The sequence below is a fragment of the Wyeomyia smithii genome, chromosome 2 (genome assembly GCF_029784165.1).
Source record: "Wyeomyia smithii strain HCP4-BCI-WySm-NY-G18 chromosome 2, ASM2978416v1, whole genome shotgun sequence".
NCBI lineage: Eukaryota > Metazoa > Arthropoda > Insecta > Diptera > Culicidae > Wyeomyia > Wyeomyia smithii.
In genome coordinates this window covers 128397182-128415967 of record NC_073695.1, presented here as the reverse complement: position 1 = coordinate 128415967, position 18786 = coordinate 128397182, and the positions used below count along the sequence as shown (strand labels likewise).

At 37.4% G+C, this 18786-nt stretch overlaps 1 protein-coding gene and 1 non-coding gene across 2 annotated transcripts in view; both read right to left on the bottom strand.

Annotated features, from left to right (window-relative positions):
* Positions 1-18786, bottom strand: part of LOC129719885 (cell adhesion molecule Dscam2-like) — a 414602-nt gene that overhangs the window by 77982 nt on the left and 317834 nt on the right. The window lies entirely within an intron of this gene.
* On the bottom strand, positions 16131-16237 carry LOC129726274 (U6 spliceosomal RNA). Its single transcript, XR_008728317.1, has one exon. It is a non-coding gene; the product is annotated as a U6 spliceosomal RNA (small nuclear RNA).

Here is an 18786-nt window from a genome sequence, read left to right as displayed (position 1 = left end):
AACTTTTCTGCAATCGACTGCATATGACACGAAGACTTTTTCCTTTTACGGAAATGCTTGTGTCATCGCAGAACAATGACTTTGTGCATCCTGGAGGCAAATCAGGAAGATCTGAAGTGAATATGTTGTACAGGACTGGACCCAAGACTGAACCTTGAGGCACACCTGCTCTGACAGGAAATCTATCAGATTTTGAATTCTGATAGACAACCTGCAGAGTTCGATCAGTAAGATAATTTTTTAAAATTTTGATTAGGAAAATTGGAAAATTAAAAGTTTGCAATTTCGCAATCAAACCTTTATGCCAAACACTGTCGAATGCTTTTTCTATGTCTAAAAGAGCAGCTCCAGTGGAATAACCTTCAGATTTGTTAGCTCGTATCATATTAGTAACTCTGAGCAATTGATGAGTTGTGGAATGCCCATGGCGAAATCCAAACTGTTCATTTGCAAAAATTTAATTTTCGTTGATGTGTGACATCATTCTGTTAAGAATAACTCTCTCAAACAGTTTACTTATTGAAGAAAGCAAACTGATTGGTCGATAACTTGAAACTTCAGCTGGGTTCTTATCCGGTTTTAAAATGGGAGTAATTTTTGCATTTTTCCATAATTTGGGAAAATATGCAATTTTGAAGCAGCAATTGAAAATTTTCACTAAAAAATCCATTGTGCTCTCAGGGAGATGTTTGATTAGTATATTAAAGATTCCATCGTCACCAGGTGCTTTCATATTTTTGAAATTTTTAATAATTGATTTAATCTCATTCAAGTTAGTTTCAATTATTTCTGCAGGTAAAAAATTCTGGGAAGAAATTAAATCAAATTGACGTGTGACTTCATTTTCAATTGGACTCACAAAATTCAAATTTGAGTTATGAACACTCTCAAACTGCTGAGCAAGTCTTTGAGCCTTTTGTGAAGTCACCTCCTATCAATGTGTGTTCTGTAGGATGACGGATATAGTATGCGAGAGTACTATTTAGAAAACGCTCTCTCTCCGCTCGTAAGGCCGTGCCAGATGGGGCGTAAACATTACAGATGGTTGTGTTCTGCAGCCGAAGCGCGATCAGTCGTCCGTCGAGGCTCCTCTCGACGTTCGAGAGGCGCAAGTGGTCTTTCAATGCTATTGCTGTTCCTCTGCGTGACTGATCAATATTTATTTATTTTTTATTTATTTGTTCATTTGATCGGCCACTAGCACATCCCAAGGCTATCGGGCCGTTGGTATATATACAAGTGATCAATATTGAATATGACCTTATACCCAGGCAAGCTGATTTGGTCATTTTCTACTTTATTATCATTATTATTATTTATTGGTTTTCATCATCCGACTACACGTCTAAATGATATTTGATGTTTGGACTGGGAAAAGCCACCTTGAGCAAACTTTTGTCTTCACTCAAAGCGGCATGAAAACCCAGTATTTCTTAGTACAACACAATCACAAGGTAAAACTATTAGATTATAACAATACAGAATACTTAACAAGTGAACAAATACAGTTAAAAGGCTAAACTAATATCACGTCGGTTATATTCTAAAGCCATCTGCCGAATTGGCTCATGCAGTCCGTAGTTGGTGCGATGTGAGCTAACCCGTAGTAGCTGATTGTTCCGTTGTGGTTGGAGTGGGCAATGTAACTGAAGAAGCGACAATACAGTAGGGCAGTCATAAACGCCCAATAATATTCTATGGGCGGTGTTTGCTAATATATCCTTGTGACGTTCCTCGAGCGGCGCTAAGCCAATCAGTAGACACAGTCCTTCATAGGGCGGTCGAGCGTCAGGGTTTCTCCATGGTAGCATACAGCAAATTTTCCGAATAAAACATTTCTGTATTCGCTCCAAACGGTTACTCCAGAACTCATAGTGTGGATTTCAAACTACACAGCCAGCTGCGAGGGTAGAACGTACTAAAGAGCGATAGAGAGCACGCAGAGTTCCGGGATCAATGAATTCTCGTCCAATTCTGAAAATAATTCCCAGCTGTCGATTCGCCTTGTTAATAATCGTCAAATAGTGTTGTCTAAACGTCAAATGAGAATCCAACACTACGCCAAGGTCAGTTACAATGTCGCTACGTCTTAAATACGTATCTCCAATGCAGTAATCATAAACCAGAGGCTGTTTTTTGCGACTGAAGCTGATAACAGAGCGTTTTGGGATACTGATTGGCATACGGTTAGATTCACACCATTGTGCAAACAAATCTATGTAGCTTTGAAGTCTTGCACAGTCATCGGTAGATTCTATCAGCAAATAGATCTTAACATCATCAGCATAACATAATCTGGTTCCACGTGGCAGCAACCGAGTGACATCATTAATGAACAGTGAGAAAAGTAGCGGGCCTAAAATGCTACCTTGTAGTACTCCTGAGCGGATAAGAAACCAACAAGATTGAGATAATCCCAACTTGACGTTAAATTTGCGAGAGCGTAGATAAGAGCTAAGCCACGAAAGCAAGCAAGATGACACGCCTAGTTTGTTAAGCTTAGTGAGTAATATTTCATGGTCTACCCGTACGAATGCCGCTTTGAGATCAGTGTAGATGGCATCAATTTGATTGCCTTGCTCCATGGTGCGCAAACACAACGATGTAAATTCCAATAAGTTGGTTGTAATTAATCGGCCTGGATAAAAACCATGTTGAGAAGTGGATATGTAATGTTCACACGAAACATAAGATGATTATAAACGATATTTTCAAATATTTTAGAACATGCGCCCAGTAAAGTGATTCCACGATAATGCTCCACATTCTGCTTATCACCTTTTTTAAATATGGGAAACATATGCGATGACTACGATGACAACTCACAGGAAACTTATGGCTTCGTAAAGAGAGATTCAGCAAAACAGTTATAGGAAATTTGAACGCCTCGCAACATGCCTTCAAAAGAGCGGCAGGGATACCGTCAGGTCCAGGGCAATACGATTGTTTTAGCTTGTGAATGGCTAATTCCACGTCATCGGCAGCAACAGTAAATGATCCGGCTGTGAATACATCACTGGGGACAGACGGTAGGACGTCTGCTACAAAACCGGGCGAGGCAGAATCAGTGCGGAACACACTGAAAAAAGTTTAGCGAATAAACTACATTTACTATTATTGTTCAATGCGACTTCGTCCTTTAAGAACATTGTAGAAGGCAGACCGTCCTCTTTGCCCTTAAAGTTAACAAATTTCCAAAAGCTTTTTGGATTGGATTGTAAGTTTCGTTCAGTGTTGCGAGCATAGTTCAAGTAGAGTCTCTTATTCAGAATCTTATATTTGCATCTAGCAAGTTTAAATTGATACCGATTACATGCATTTCTCATCCTGTGATAGGCACGGAGACAGGCATTTTTCTATCGTTTAAGTCGGGTTAAATCCCTGTTACCCCACACCAGGGATCGGGTGCTACTCATTTTTTTGCGTGCAAAGCACACGCCGTTGGGAGACTGCACATAAATTTCTAAAGAGACGAGTAAGAGCAGTTCGGATTGCACTGTACATTCGTTTTCAAAGAGACAAGTAAGTGCAGGTAGCATGTCACAACACACTTTATCCGTCTCTTTCCGGAGATGTCTCTTACTCAGGGATCGGGTGCTACTCATTTTTTTTTACGAGTGAATGCACGATGTTGGGAGACTGCACATCAATTTCCAAAGAGACGAGTAAAAGCAGTTCGGATCCCTTTCGTGTCGTTCAGGAGACCTCACAGAATTTATCCCAGTATAGTGCAGAAAGACGTACCGTGACTGCGGGTAATTCTGCGCAGCACATTTTCCCGCGTACTCAGCTTATAAAACTGCTTGCTACAGTAAATTTTACTAAAACATACATAATCTCTGTACTATTATAGCAGACTATGCTATGCACATGGTAAAGCACACAACCCAACTGTGTTTTAGTAAAATTTACTGTTGAAAAATAGTTTTTTAAGATGAGTGTGCGGAAAACGTGCTGCGCAGAATTACCCGCAGTCACGGTAGTTTCTACCTCAGAAAATTTCTTGGGCTGTGTGTGCCTCTTTGTTGAGAGAGTTTTTGATTACAGCCAGTGATGCCACAAATTCAGATTAATCTGTAGTTATACAGATTTTATTTTTCGACATTTTCACGCTTAACGATTAACTGTGTTGTATGAGGATGCGGATCACACCTTTTCAATAAGTGAAAAATGAACCGTACTATGCATATTATTGTTTTGGAAGGTATGCTTCTATGTTGAACAACAGATTGAAGAAAATTGATCTTACAACACTAAATGAAGGCACAGCTTAATGCTTTTAAAGTTAACTAGCACCTAAACATAAAGAGGCGTCAAAGAACATCTTGTACAGTGGACTTTAAAATTTTATTTAGTTAACAACAAAACCCATGTTTATCACATATTTAAGAGAGGAAATTGTTTCTTTTCTAGGTGCTTCTTATTCTCTATAATTCAACGTTTTAAAGATATCATTGATTACGGACTTTCTCGACTTTCCAACGAAACCAACAAAATTAAGCTAGCTTTACAATTCTTGTGCAGTAGTTAAATGTATTTAAAAATGTGAGTGGCAACCCTGATTATGCCTGTGCTATGTGAAAATTTTGCCCGTTTGCGGCTTCCTGCTGACTCGTAGGGGGAACAGGGGCATAATGGGCTCCTAATTCGGTTGCTGATTTAAGCATGGAAAACGACAAAAATTTAAGGGCTGTCTTCAGTGCAAAACTTGAAGGTCAATATTACTGAGTACATCGAGTGCAGTGGTAACAGAGCAAGCTGGCAAAGCATGTTGATTAGCGAAAATTAAATCCAACAGCCTTCCATTCGGATTGAGCACCGATTTAATCTGGTAAAGACCATTCAAAGCTACACCATCTAAAAGACGGGCACTGCCAATATTAACAGCTGAATGTTGCGCATCAACAACCATATATCTACCGTTCGGGTGCAATGACCAAGCTAAACCAGCGCGATTGTAATCTCCAAATAACAAATCACAGGCTTTATTACTATTTTTAGAGCAGCGATCAGAATGAAAAACGGTATAATCTGTACCAAACAACTGGCACGAGTTGATTTGCGAATCGAGCCAAGTTTCCGTTAGCACGATGCAATCGTACGGAGAATCTGACACTGCGAGACTAAAATCAGTGATTTTACCGCGTGGGCCCCGAACATTTTGGTAGCAGATTAACAGCGGTGCAGAAACTGGGAAACTGGTTTTTATCAGCTGTTTATTGTTGTCCGTGTCCCCAAACGACGAGTTAACTGGACTGGGGGCCCGGTGGCCCCCATGTTCCAACGGCGGTTGATCAATTAAGTTTACACAGTCAAGCGAGACGCAGGTGTTGACAGATCGATTCGTGGGAGTTTGCTCGTGTTGGGCATCAAAAAATCCTGAGACCTATTCCTTTGATCCTCGAAGGCACGATAATATATTCCTTTTGGCCAAGTAGATGAGTCAAGCGCATTATCTTTCATATGTAAATCGACACCGACTTTAAATGAAACAAAAGCGAACGATTTCAAATGTAGCCTGACACTATAAGGTTACCACAATCCCAAATTTCTAATGACTTTCCAACAGACCCGGAATATATATTACCACGGGCTGGATCGTTAAAACATCTTCATTGGCAACAAATTATTTTCCACACAGGTGCTGCATACGATACTGACCATATGCAAACAACTTAAGAAATCCTACCAAGTCAGTCAAATTCCTAAAACCATGTTTCACCACAAATCCTGATTCCCATGCCTACATGCCAACCACTTGAGAATTAACCAAGTTGCATGTAGTCATATGAAATACAACCCAAACCTTACTCAACCCGCTTTTTCGTCACCTCATAAATTCCAAAGCGCTGCAAGCAAAGCTAGCAGAGTGCACTATTTCTCATGACCCATTTTCACTCTCTTTCTATTTCCACACCTTAGCCGGAATCGCATGCAGCTAAGCAGAAAAGCGACTCCGCGATTATATTGAAACAGTGCTGATTGTTATACGCCTACGCGTATGCAATCAGCCGATGCTCGAAAGCTTGTGAGAATTGGACGCTTTCAAGCTACCACTACACAAGTCCATACCATGACAAATTATTGCCGTTGGCCACGCCTAGTTAGACAAAGCAAGATTATACAGACTAATACACTGTAGGAGAAAGTTTAGAATGTATTAGGTAAAAGTTAGAGATTAAGAAGTGACTTGGAGTTAAGTTAAGTTTTAATAAATCAATCCCGTCCAGAAGTTCAAACTGGCAAGTAGTGTTCTTTTATTTATATGGAAAAGAAGGCCTTGACAAGATAAACAGTGAATAAGTTTACATGGCTGGAAATAAGTTCAGATGGCGACCGTGAGGCAGTGAAATGCAAGCATCAAAGTAAAGTGAGAACAAAAAAGTTAGTTAAAAAAATTTAAGTGCTTGAAAAACCTAATAAAGTGAAAAGTCTACTACACGATTCGTACCTAATGGCATAAAATGGCATAGAAGTGATGATTTATGTGAAGAAAAGCTCGAAAACAGTCCGTTAAAACACGTTAAATAACAAAAAAAAAATTATAATAAAAGAAGAACTAAACAATCTAAAATACCCAGTGAGAGAAAAGAACAATGGGATTTTTCAGCGCGGAAGAAGTGATTACAAACACCGCCAGCAGCAGTGCAAACAGTGCGGTTGAAAATAAATACGTCGCGGGCGCACTGTGTTTAATAGCATTGATTCTAATATTAATAATAACGTTTAAGTTGCTAAGAAGTGCAACTAAAAATTACATTGCAAAAACAGTGAAGGCAGAAACACGCCTACAGGTCATCAGTGCCTCGACAGTGTAAAAAACAATAATCAGTTACACAAAAAAAAAAGTTTTTTAATTTAAATGATCAGCCCAAACAGCGGTTTAATTAAAAACAATGACAAATGTAATAGACGATTTCGAAGAATGTCTAACATTCTACAAAGCTTGGGAGGCAGCTATAACTGCAAATACTCCCATTATTCAAGAAAAATATAAAAACTGTAAAGAAAAAAGAGATCGAAGTGATATTAACATTTGAAGTGAACGGACAAGTGGAAAAAAGAGAAACGCGTTTCGAGCGACAACCGACGGTACTGGAAGACTCAACCAAAGAATGGTACGAATCGTGGAAAGAACTTAACATTAAACAATGAGAAGAAAACATCAGATCAGATAGTGACAAGAGTGGAAAGACAATACCAACAAGTGTACAAAACTATAAGGGCATTTATCTCGCCCATAAGAGATAAACAGTGATAAGAAACAAAAAAAAACGAACAGTTATAAAATACAACAACGGCAGCTGAAGTAGCAGAAATAACGATTCGGTGGACGAGACCGAACCGGCATCAAGGGCAACAAGCTTGTATCCAGCAGCAACACAGGTGACAGCAGCAGCAGCATCGCCACGGAAACAACAAGTAACCATACTTATATCTAAAAACAAATTTTTTATATATTTACAATTAATAATAGTTACAATGTTTATATAGTTACAAACTGTTTACAAATCAAAATTTTTTATTATCTTCTCAATATACAAATTATGCAAGAAATTAGAAAAATATTATAAATAAATGTTTATTTTAACAAAATACGCATATGCTTACACTTTAAAAGCAAAAGCCTATATGTCAAAATCATACGAGGATTTGGAAAATTTACATAGATACCTCAAGAAGGCAATAAACACAAAGCTCTCGGACGAACTTTTACATACCAAAAGACACCTCAGTAGCATACTAACAAAAGGGGTAGAAGAATATTTACATGAAAACAACGATAACATCCTCGGCAAAGAGTTTAACGCTATCGTGAAAAATACAAGGACGCTAAACTACGAAATCAACAAGACTTAAAATTACAATACAACAAAAATAGCACTACTGACCCAATTCCGGACAGTAGCAAAAGCAATAACCCACCTGTGGGAAATAAAGACAACACAGCAAAAATTCCTAACAATAACCCACTACCAGACGGTAACACCACGGCGACAAAACAAACTACTGAACCACCTCCGGGCAGCAGCGGAACACAAAATACTGACCCGCTTACAAGACAATTAGCAAACATGGCAAACAACGAAGAGGACAACCAAGCGTTCGATATAAAACAAGCGACAGCGCTTGTACCAACATATGACGGGAGCGCTAATGCACTCAGCTCATTTGCTGACGCAGCTAATCTATTGGCCGAGTTAACGACACAAAATTAAATTCCTCAAAATTAGACTGATAGGCAAAGTCAGACAGGGATTGCCACCAGTAATAAACAACATAAACGAACTGGTACTCGATGTGCAACGTAGATGCAAATCGAAAGAGACCCCCGATGCACTTATTGAAAAGTTGGGGCAAATCAAAAATAAAAACACGAATGAACTTTGTGATGAGATTGAAAATCTCACACAAAAGCTAAAATTCTTATACATGGAGCAAGGTGTACCTGCTGCAACAGCAAACTCTTTGGCTCTAAAATCAGGGTTAAACTCCCTAATAAAAGAAATAAACAATAAAGAACTAAAAACGATACTAAAAGCAGGAAAATATACCGACATAGACGAAGCGGTCCAAAAAGTGCGAGAATACAGCACGGACGCGGCTCTATCGTCTGAAATTGGAAATACAAACAACGTGTTTGCAATGCAACGCCAGAGAAGTCCTAATAGGTTTCGGGAAAACCTTCATAGAAATAGAGGAGATAATTACACAAATCACCGTGGAAATTTTAGAAATTTTTACAACAACAATAACTATCAGAATTACAGACCAATTAGAGAAAATCAAGTATATCCACAATATAAATACCAAAATCGAAATTTCAGACGAAAGCATTTCCAATATCAACAAAATCACAGCAATTTTCAACATCAGAGAGACAACCAAGTTTTTTTAATAAACCAAAGTCAGTTAGGCAATGACAATAACAGCCTTAACTGGGAAGCTTTGGAGGCGAAATACGGATTAGAAGAGCTAGAATATAATTCATTTTTTTTTCACTAAATTAATTTTTTTTTTCTTTTTCTCACTCTGCACAATACATTGCTTTGCACCAATTTATAAATTTTATTTTTTTTACTTTTATAAAATATTTATCTAAAGCCGTAAATATTTATCTAAGTCGTTGAGAGAACATGTGATCGATCACCACATGAGCTCAAAACGACAAATAAGCTGCAATCTTAAGTCTGATCAACTTGAGATTCCAGTTCAGATTCCATTCCATGTTTATTCAAGTAGGAAGCGGATACCACATCTGCTAACCTAGCTGAGTAACCAAAATATTACAGATTTACCTGGTTGAAAAGACTTAAAATCACCAGTATAAACTTTAAAGAGGCGATGCAAACAAGCAACGTCCTACTTTGTTGAGCGAAAAGGCATAAATCCTCAGCAAAGTATAGAATATAAGAAGGAAACAAGAAATAACAAAATTATTCCTGGAACTCAAGATAGTTACCAGATGCCCGGGAAGCAACTACACAAGACGGTATCAGATGGACACGGAACTTCAGGCTCTACTGTCCAAGAACCATATTTTTATAATTTTCCCCGGATGCCTGGCACAAAGAGGTGAACTAGAAGGACTTCATTAAACTTACGAATATAATAAAATCAATCAAAAATAAAAATACTAAACAAAGCAAATTAAATTAAAGAAACTCATAAAATAAACAAGATGGAACTAAATAAAATTCAAGCAATTAAACAAACACAAATTAATAAAATTCGCAAACTAAACAAACAGAAATATAGACATTAGTAACAACAAAATTTAGGAAACAGAAGCACGTAGACATTAGATACAACACGATATCAATTATATATATTTCTCCAGGATGGAAATTTCTGGGTAACAAATGGCAATGGAAGCAGGACTGGTCCACTTATGATGCCAAACAACGGTCTCGAAGACTACAAGAAAAAGCTGCCGAAAAAGCCAAAATAAACCGTAAAAAAAGAAAACAACAAATCACTCATACCAGTAAACAAAACAACCAGCACAGCGGTACGCAAAACTATCAATGTATCAACGCATCAGACAAAGAATTACTAGCCACAGCAAAAGTTCAATTCGCCGGGCCACCCTCATCAACCGACCATCCGATAGCTGCACTTTCTGCTCCAAAACTCATCAACTTCAGGAAAGGAGAAACTATCAACCCGTATCGATCTGAAAAAGGTACAACACAGAGCACTACTTCACAGTCAGAACCGGAAAATACTGCTCCGCTGCTAGATCCTATGCGTCCACCGATTGTCAGACTAACGGAGCAATCCGCTGCTGGTGACAAACGCTATCTGAAAGCACGGCTGCGTGATCACAAAATTATGGATACGGTACGAACTTTCCTTGCTTTCCTGCATGATCAGCCAATAACGGTATGCATTCGAGGAATCACCAAAATTAGTGCATCGGTGATGCTGGCAGCTGAAGGACTACCAACTGACATAAACCTGCTACGTGAAATTTTCCTGGACGTACATGAAGAACTGGGAATATCACGCGATGACGCTTTAGCAGACCTGCAGTCTCATCGGACATCGTTATCCAGTGAACGAACACACCGCCTACAACAACTAAGAGAAAGCACCGACAAATTTTACAAACCGAGTTTTCGGAAATAACGACCCCTTTCGATGAGAGAGAAGAAGACTTACAGGTAACACTCACCAACCCTCAAACATCGTCAACCACCATATCCCCAAAAATTACTTCACCAACACAAAATGCGACTGAAATTTTGGTTTATTGTCAAAATTTCAATCGCATGAAAGGCCCAGCCAAAATGAAACAAATTTACAACAATCTTTTAGGCTCATCCTTCTCAGTCATATTGGCGACTGAAACAAACTGGGATGAAAGTGTCAAAAGTGAAGAAATTTTTGGAAATATGTTTAATGTATTCAGGAATGACAGGAATCTTCAAGAATCCGAAAAGAAGTCAGGCGGAGGAGTCCTCATAGCGGTCTCTGTGAATTTTAATTCAGAAACTGTTGCTGCACCTAAATTCAAAGAATTCGAGCACATTTGGATTAAATCGCACATAGCAGGTGAAACACACGTATTCGCCTCTGTGTACTTTCCTCCACATAACGCTAATAAAATTACGTATGAAGAGTTTTTTAATTGCGCAGAAATTTATCTGAACTACCTCCAGAAGTGAAAGTTCACATCTATGGGGACTTCAATCAAAACACCGCTGACTTCATCTTGGACCCTGAAAACGAAAGCATCCTACTCCAAGTCGTTGGAGATAACATCACTTTGCACTTCATGTTTGACGAAATTGCTAAACTAGGTTTGAACCAGATTAACCATGTAAGAAACCGTGGAAATTGCTATTTGGACCTACTCTTAACGAATATCCATGAAGATTTCTGTGTGACCGAATCAGTTAACCCACTGTGGAAAAACGAAAAGTTTCACACAGCAATTGAATATTCTTTATTTCTACATGAATATCAAAGACCCAACGACTGTGAGTATGAGGAAGTCCTTGATTTCAAACTCGCGAACTATGCGAATATTAAAAATAAATTAAACTGTGTCAATTGGCAACAAATTTTTAGAGATGAAATGTCGAATCATCTGTTAGCGTCTTTTACAAAATTCTGTACAACATCATCTCTCAAGAGATTCCATTGAAGAAAAAACGACGCCACGCTAACACTAAACATCCAGTCTGGTTTAACAAACAAATAAAAAATTTAAAAAACCGCAAACAAAAAACCCACCAAATTTTCAAAAAACACAATAGCTGTGAAAATCTAGCAATTTACTTGGAAATATGTGATCAACTGAACTTTGCAATCAGTGATGCATTTGAAGAATTCAATGCAAAAACTGAACTAGAAATTAAGTCTTGTCCAAAGAACTTCTTCAATTACGTCGAAACAAAACTAAAATCAGACAATTTTCCATCAATAATGCAACTCGATGGACATGTTGGTGATAACTCGGAGAAAAATTGCAATCTCTTTGCAAAATTTTTCCAGGAAATCTATACCACATTTTCCGAAGAAAATCGCGACCGCGCTTATTTTGCATTTTATCCAGAATATCCAAGAAACATTGGTGTCAACCAACTACAGGTACAGGATGTTTCGCAGGGTCTGAGAAATTTAGACCCTTCCAAAGGACCTGGACCTGACGGAATACCTCCAGCACTCATGAAAAATCTTTCGAAGGAACTTACATCTCCTTTGTTCTGGCTGTTCAATATGTCGTTGGAAACTGGAGTCTTCCCAAATATATGGAAAAGCTCATTTTTAGTGCCTATTTTCAAATCTGGGCGTAAATCTGACATACGTAACTATCGTGGAATCGCTATTATCTCTTGCATACCTAAACTCTTTGAGGCAATTGTCAATGAAAAGATATTTGCTCAAGTCAAAAATCGAATAACTGACAAACAACACGGCTTCTTCAAAGGCCGCTCTACATCCACAAATTTACTTGAATTCGTAGATTACTCATTGAATGCAATGGATAATGGGAACCATGTTGAAGCTCTTTATACAGACTTTAGCAAAGCATTTGATCGTATTGACATACCAATGCTACTTTTTAAACTGCAAAAAATTGGAATTGAGTCTGGTCTCCTGAAGTTGCTTGAATCATATTCAACAAACAGGCAACAAATAATAAAATTTAATGGAAAAAAGTCAAATCCCATTCAAGTTACTTCAGGTGTTCCCCAAGGCTCCCATTTAGGACCACTTTTTTTTTATTTTGTACGTAAACGACATTTCCTTCATCCTCAAAAATATTAAAGTTCTAATATATGCCGACGACATGAAGCTGTTTTTGGAAATAAAAAGTCAAGAAGACATCAATGTATTTCAGAATGAAATCCACACATTTTACATCTGGTGTAAGAAAAGCCTACTTGATTAAATGTAAAAAAATGCAATGTAATATCCTTTAGCAGAAAACTAACAACGCCCAAAATTGTACTTGCATTAGGGGATCAGAATGTGAAGAAATGTGATAAAGTTAGGGATTTAGGAATTATCTTAGATTCTAAACTTAATTTCATCGACCACTATAACACTATCATACACAAGGCAAACAACATGTTAGGGTTCATCAAACGCTTCTGCTACAATTTTCAAGACCCGTACACTATCAAAACTTTGTATATTGCCTATGTGAGGTCAATACTGGAATACTGTAGCATTGTGTGGTCTCCTCGTCCTGGCGTACATGAAGAAAGAATAGAATCAGTACAAAAGCAATTTCTACTATATGCTCTTCGTAAGCTAGGTTGGACCGCACATCGTCTTCCGTCATATGAAGCACGCTGCATGTTGATTGACATTCAAACATTGAAAGAACGGCGAGACTACGCGATGGCTTCATTTGTAAACGATATCGTTTCGCAGAACGTTGACTCAGCAGTACTACTTTCTAAATTGAACTTTTATGCACCCATTCGACAACTTCGACACCGTAGTTTATTTGCTCTTAACCATCATCGTACGGAATACACAAAAAATGGACCTATAAATAGTATGATGAATTCTTATAATCAACACTGCGAAGCCATTGACTTTACGATGTCCCGGTATAAACTGAAACAGTATTTCAAGTCCTTGAGGCTAAGGACACAAAATTAATTTGTTTTATGTTCGTGTATAGTTTAGAAATTATTGTAACCAGTCTACATATATGATTGACGAAATAAATAAATAAATAAATAAATAAATAAGCATATTAACATTCATATACAAAACAAAAAAAGGAAGCAAAACGAAAAAAAAATAGCAAACGTAAACACAGAAAAATATTCACAAAAAAAATATACATTAACTATTCCACAACATACAAAAAAAATACATACAAACAACATTTGAGCAGTAATCAATTAGCTCAGTAGCGCATGAATTAAGATAACACAAAAGCTGTTTTACAAACATCATAATTAAGAATTAAACATTTCATTCATTTAGTTCATCATACCGATGACAAAACTGTACATAGTAGAGTTTAATAAAATCATAGACCACAAAATCAAAAATTGTAAATAGTAGAATATAAGGCATGTAGTAGCTAACACACCAACACGATTAGCAACTACATCAAGCATTAAAATCATTATAAAAACAAGACTATTCAAAAGATTACATAAAAAATTTAAATAAAAGATTATATTAAGTATACAAAAAAAAAACACTACTATATGTCATAATTATAACATACAAATATTATATTATTTTATCATCAAAAACACATATTACACACACAACATTTTTTCATATAAAAGCAAAGCTAGCAGCGTGCACCTTTTCTCATGACCCATTTTCACTCTCTTTCTATTTCCACACCTAAGCCGGAATCGCATGCAGCTAAGCAGAAAAGCGACTCCGCGATTATATTGAAACAGTGCTGATTGTTATACGCCTACGCGTATGCAATCAGCCGATGCTCAAAAGCTTATGAGAATTGGACGCTTTCAAGCTACCACTACACAAGTCCATACCATGACAAATTATTGCCGTTGGCCACGCCTAGTTAGACAAAGCAAGATTATACAACCTAATACACTGTAGGCGAAAGTTTAGAATGTATTAGGTAAAAGTTAGAGATTAAGAAGTGACTTAGAGTTAAGTTGAGTTTTAATAAATCAATCCCGTCCAGGAGTTCAAACTGGCAAGTAGTGTTCTTTTATTTATATGGAAAAGAAGGCCCCGACAAGTTAAACAGTGAATAAGTTAACATGGCTGGAAATAAGTTCAGACAAATCAGCATCTTTCTTTATTAATTTCTTGACGAACGGTTGAGCCCCCCCCCCCCCCCCCACTTCCTGCAATAGTGCGATGTCTACGTTGTATGTTCGGAGAAACGTTCGAAGCGCGTTAAGTTTTGTTGGATTTTTGATGGTGTTGATGCTTATCGATGCGATGTTGTAGCTAGCGAGATCCATTATATTAGATTAATATCAATCTCCTCAACATCTTCGTCGTCCATGTTGTTCTGTCGCGATTTTTTTCCTGGCGGCCGACCAATTCGGCGCTTGCTGCTTCCTGAAGCTGATGGGCAGTCTGTTTCGTTTCCATCGGTTGAGGTAGTTTGTCGAGTAATCTTGTGTCTTGTTTTTATAATGATTCGGTTGATAGTATTTGTCATAGTCGGGGTAGCCACGAGTTGATCGGAAAGGCTCGTTTTCGCGAACTTCAGCTCGACAGCTTCGTGTTAGCTACGGGTAGCTTCGGACCTACTGGTGCAGGTTTACTTGTGCTTGGTTTTTAGAGCAGTGGATTAGTTTTTTGTGGTTGTTTATCGTTTTCTCCTCCCTCCCCGGACTTAAGGCCGAAAGGTCTGATGGATGGAATCTTCTGCATGGTAGGAGAAGGTTTCGTTACATTAGATTTTTGTCCCGCTTGTTCCGCTACATTTGCGTAGGTCTTTTGCACCAACAACTTTTTATTTTGCACACAAGAGATACCATTGTATATAAATTCGCAGCAGTGGCGACAAGTTTGCAATTGGCCAACGTACGTCACACTCGTCGTTTGGCCATCAATCGTAATGTAGCTTTCGATATTGCGCTTCACCATCATGCGCACTATTTTACCTCCCGTTGAAAGACCACCGAAGCGATATTTACTGTCTCAAACGTGGTCGGAGACCGACAGAACCTCTCCGTAGTCTATTAAAAATTCGTCTATTTGCTCGTTCGTAATATCTTCGGACAAATCCGATAGCTTCACCTCTATCGCTCCGTCCTCTAGTGTGATGCGAAGTTTGTAGATTTTGCCGTCTATTTCGGTCTCGTGCTTCCTGTCATTTTCTGCTACAATTTTCTGCGCCAGTTTGAGGTCAACGACCTTAACAAAAGCACATCCAAGTGCCTTACTTGCCTGAAGACGTAGCACCTGCTCGTACTGCAGACCCAAAACGGTACCGCCGAACTCGTGAAGCTCCTCGAAGGACGGTTTCTTCGGCACGTTCGCATAGTCGATGCGAAACGTGTTTTCGCGTCGAACACTCATCGCGCAAATAAACGCGGCGAAAAATCACTTGAAACGAAATTATAGCGAAATGACGTTGTAAATAGCTTGCGTATGACTTTCAGAGAAAAAGTACGTCTGCTCTTTTCGAAAGTTCAGCGCTAACTGTTTTTAATATGGAACGCTTCACGATTTTGCGTGTCATCCTTGCGCAGGGGCCACGCTAATCTTATCTGTATCGTTCCAATTTTAGTATATGTCCAGCCGAAGCTAGGACATTGTTGAAGACGTTGTACATGCCGTAATTGACCCAGTAGATCATTCGACCTAAACTCAAGAACGATTTGGAGAACCATAAACAATTTCAATATATATAACGTATATGACGTTACTCCAATTATATACGTTATTCTAACATCCTGGTGCAAGCGGGAAAGATGAGCAGAATTTTGTTCGAAACGGGTCGACGGTACAGGTAAATTTTAATTTGTTTATTAGTAGTTTTAGTAAGAGTGATAAGAGTTGGTGTCTGGTCCTTGATATCGTTGTCATATAAAGTCATATACGGCTCTTACGGTAGCACGAAATAAGTTTGAAGGTAGAGCTATGATATCATGAAGACATTGAATCAATTTCGATATTACATTACTCTAATATTTATTCAGCTTTTTGCAAAGTGTTCACTTTTTCTCATACTTCGAATATTCATATGTTTTGACAGTAAGCTAATCTTATAACTCCATCGGTAACAACATTAGGAAGAGCACAGCAATCTAAGCTGGAAGGCAAGTGTTTGATTCCCAATACAGTCACCTGTCTTATCGGCTTGGAAATTCGGTTGGCAGCCTTAAAGTATAAGCGTAATAAAAACTATGGAAATACTGGATGAACGTTAAGCGAGCGTTATAAGGTTGTATAGCTTTTTAGTTTAAAAAAAACCAAAAAAAAAATTGCATAAGCTAAACATGAAATTTTATACGCGTTCATCTCGGAATGGTGACGGAAAGAATGACTGCCGTGTTTACGATTGCGGTAAAACTACCGATTTTCCTTATTTTTTTATTTTTTCGTTATTAAATTACCCGGTCGTTGAACGATCGCTTTTTTGATAAATGATGTTTAAATTTGTCTAAAATTCTACTAGGTATACAGCCCTAGAGTTGTATGAAATGGTGACGTGGAACTAAACACTGTAATTAGGGGATTTTTTGTTACAAAATATACAGAGTCTGCAGACAGAATCAATGTGTTTGCTCAGCGATTGTACGTATTTTTACTTTCAGCCTCCCCTGGAAATCAATTTTTGAAATATATTCAACAACACTCGAAAGAATATCGTTTATATTTGGCGATATTATGCCTGTAGTATTTGTATTATTTTGTGCAAACAACATGTATTTGACAAGGCACAAGCATATCGTGCTTGTTGAAGAAGCACCAAGAATTTCTCATAATGCGTCAAAGTCACAATTATCTCTATATCCTCAAAAACCAAATCCAATAATATTTACGTTATCATATTGAATGGTTTTGTTTTATTTAACTCTAACTAAATCAAATCTATAGTATGGATCTTACTTTCAAAATAATATGGAAGCCCAAAGGTTACAAAGGTTCATCAATTGGCAAACATAAGAAAATATTTTAAACAAAATTATTAACATGTTCCAGCAAAAAATCGTAGCAATCCACAATTACATTTTTATTTTTTGCTTGACAATTTTTTCATTTGCCTACAACTTCATTCGCTGTATTACGAAGACAGGAAATATACGTTTATTATGATAAAGCTTAGAATAATAATATATCAGCTAACAATTTTACGAATCTTACTAAATAAACAAAAAAATCACAAGCATTCGCAGGCTCTTACTCTTCTATAAATGTATATATTTAGGAATTCACTCTTTCGATACTATCCGGTCACGATTATTTAGTGAATATCGAAGATAAAATTAAATAAATATCCGTTGCAAAAATTTACAATTCTTGTTAAGTAATTTATGGTAATCATATTTATGAGATAAACTTTCAATCACCATCAACAGCAGCATTGCAGTTTTCCTCAATTGCATACGAACAGAAATGTACGAACAAAAGTGTACCACTGCAATACGAATAGTACCGCTGCAGTACGAATAGAAGTGTACCGCTGAAATGTACGAATAGAAGAGTACCACTGCAATCATAGACCCAAGTATAAATGACAGTTCTAAAAGGTATGCTATTCACGTCGATGCATTAGTATTAATGAGCGTTATGAACTTTTTCAGATTTTGTATGAAATTTGAAATGATTATGCATTTTAAACTAAACTTATAAAACATACTTTCCTGAAAAGTTATAGAAATGATTTAGAAACATGTTTTATTTGTGAGAAATACATAAACACGCTGGGGTTTAGGAAAAATAAGCTGTTTTTCATCATTTTGCAGGTAACCTTTTTGCACTTTTCGTTTTTTTCTTGTATTCTTATAGCGCTTCTAAATAGAGTCGCTAATGTTTCATACAGTAACAAAAGTCATGAGCTATGACAATGACTAAGATTATGCTCCAACTATTAGAAATATAGCATTTTTATGTATTTTATTCCGACATATTGTCGCAATTTTTCACACTAAATCTAAATTAATATCAATTTCTAGTGTGTTTCAACTGGAGATTCACTCTCCAACCAAAAAAATCAAACATAAAACAACATAAAACGAGAAATTTCCAAAAATGTTCCGCATTCCATACAAAACGCGAAATTTTTCATAACGAGATTTGTTTGTGTGCGTGGATAGACAAAAATGTAGCATACCTTGTAGAACTGTCATCATACTT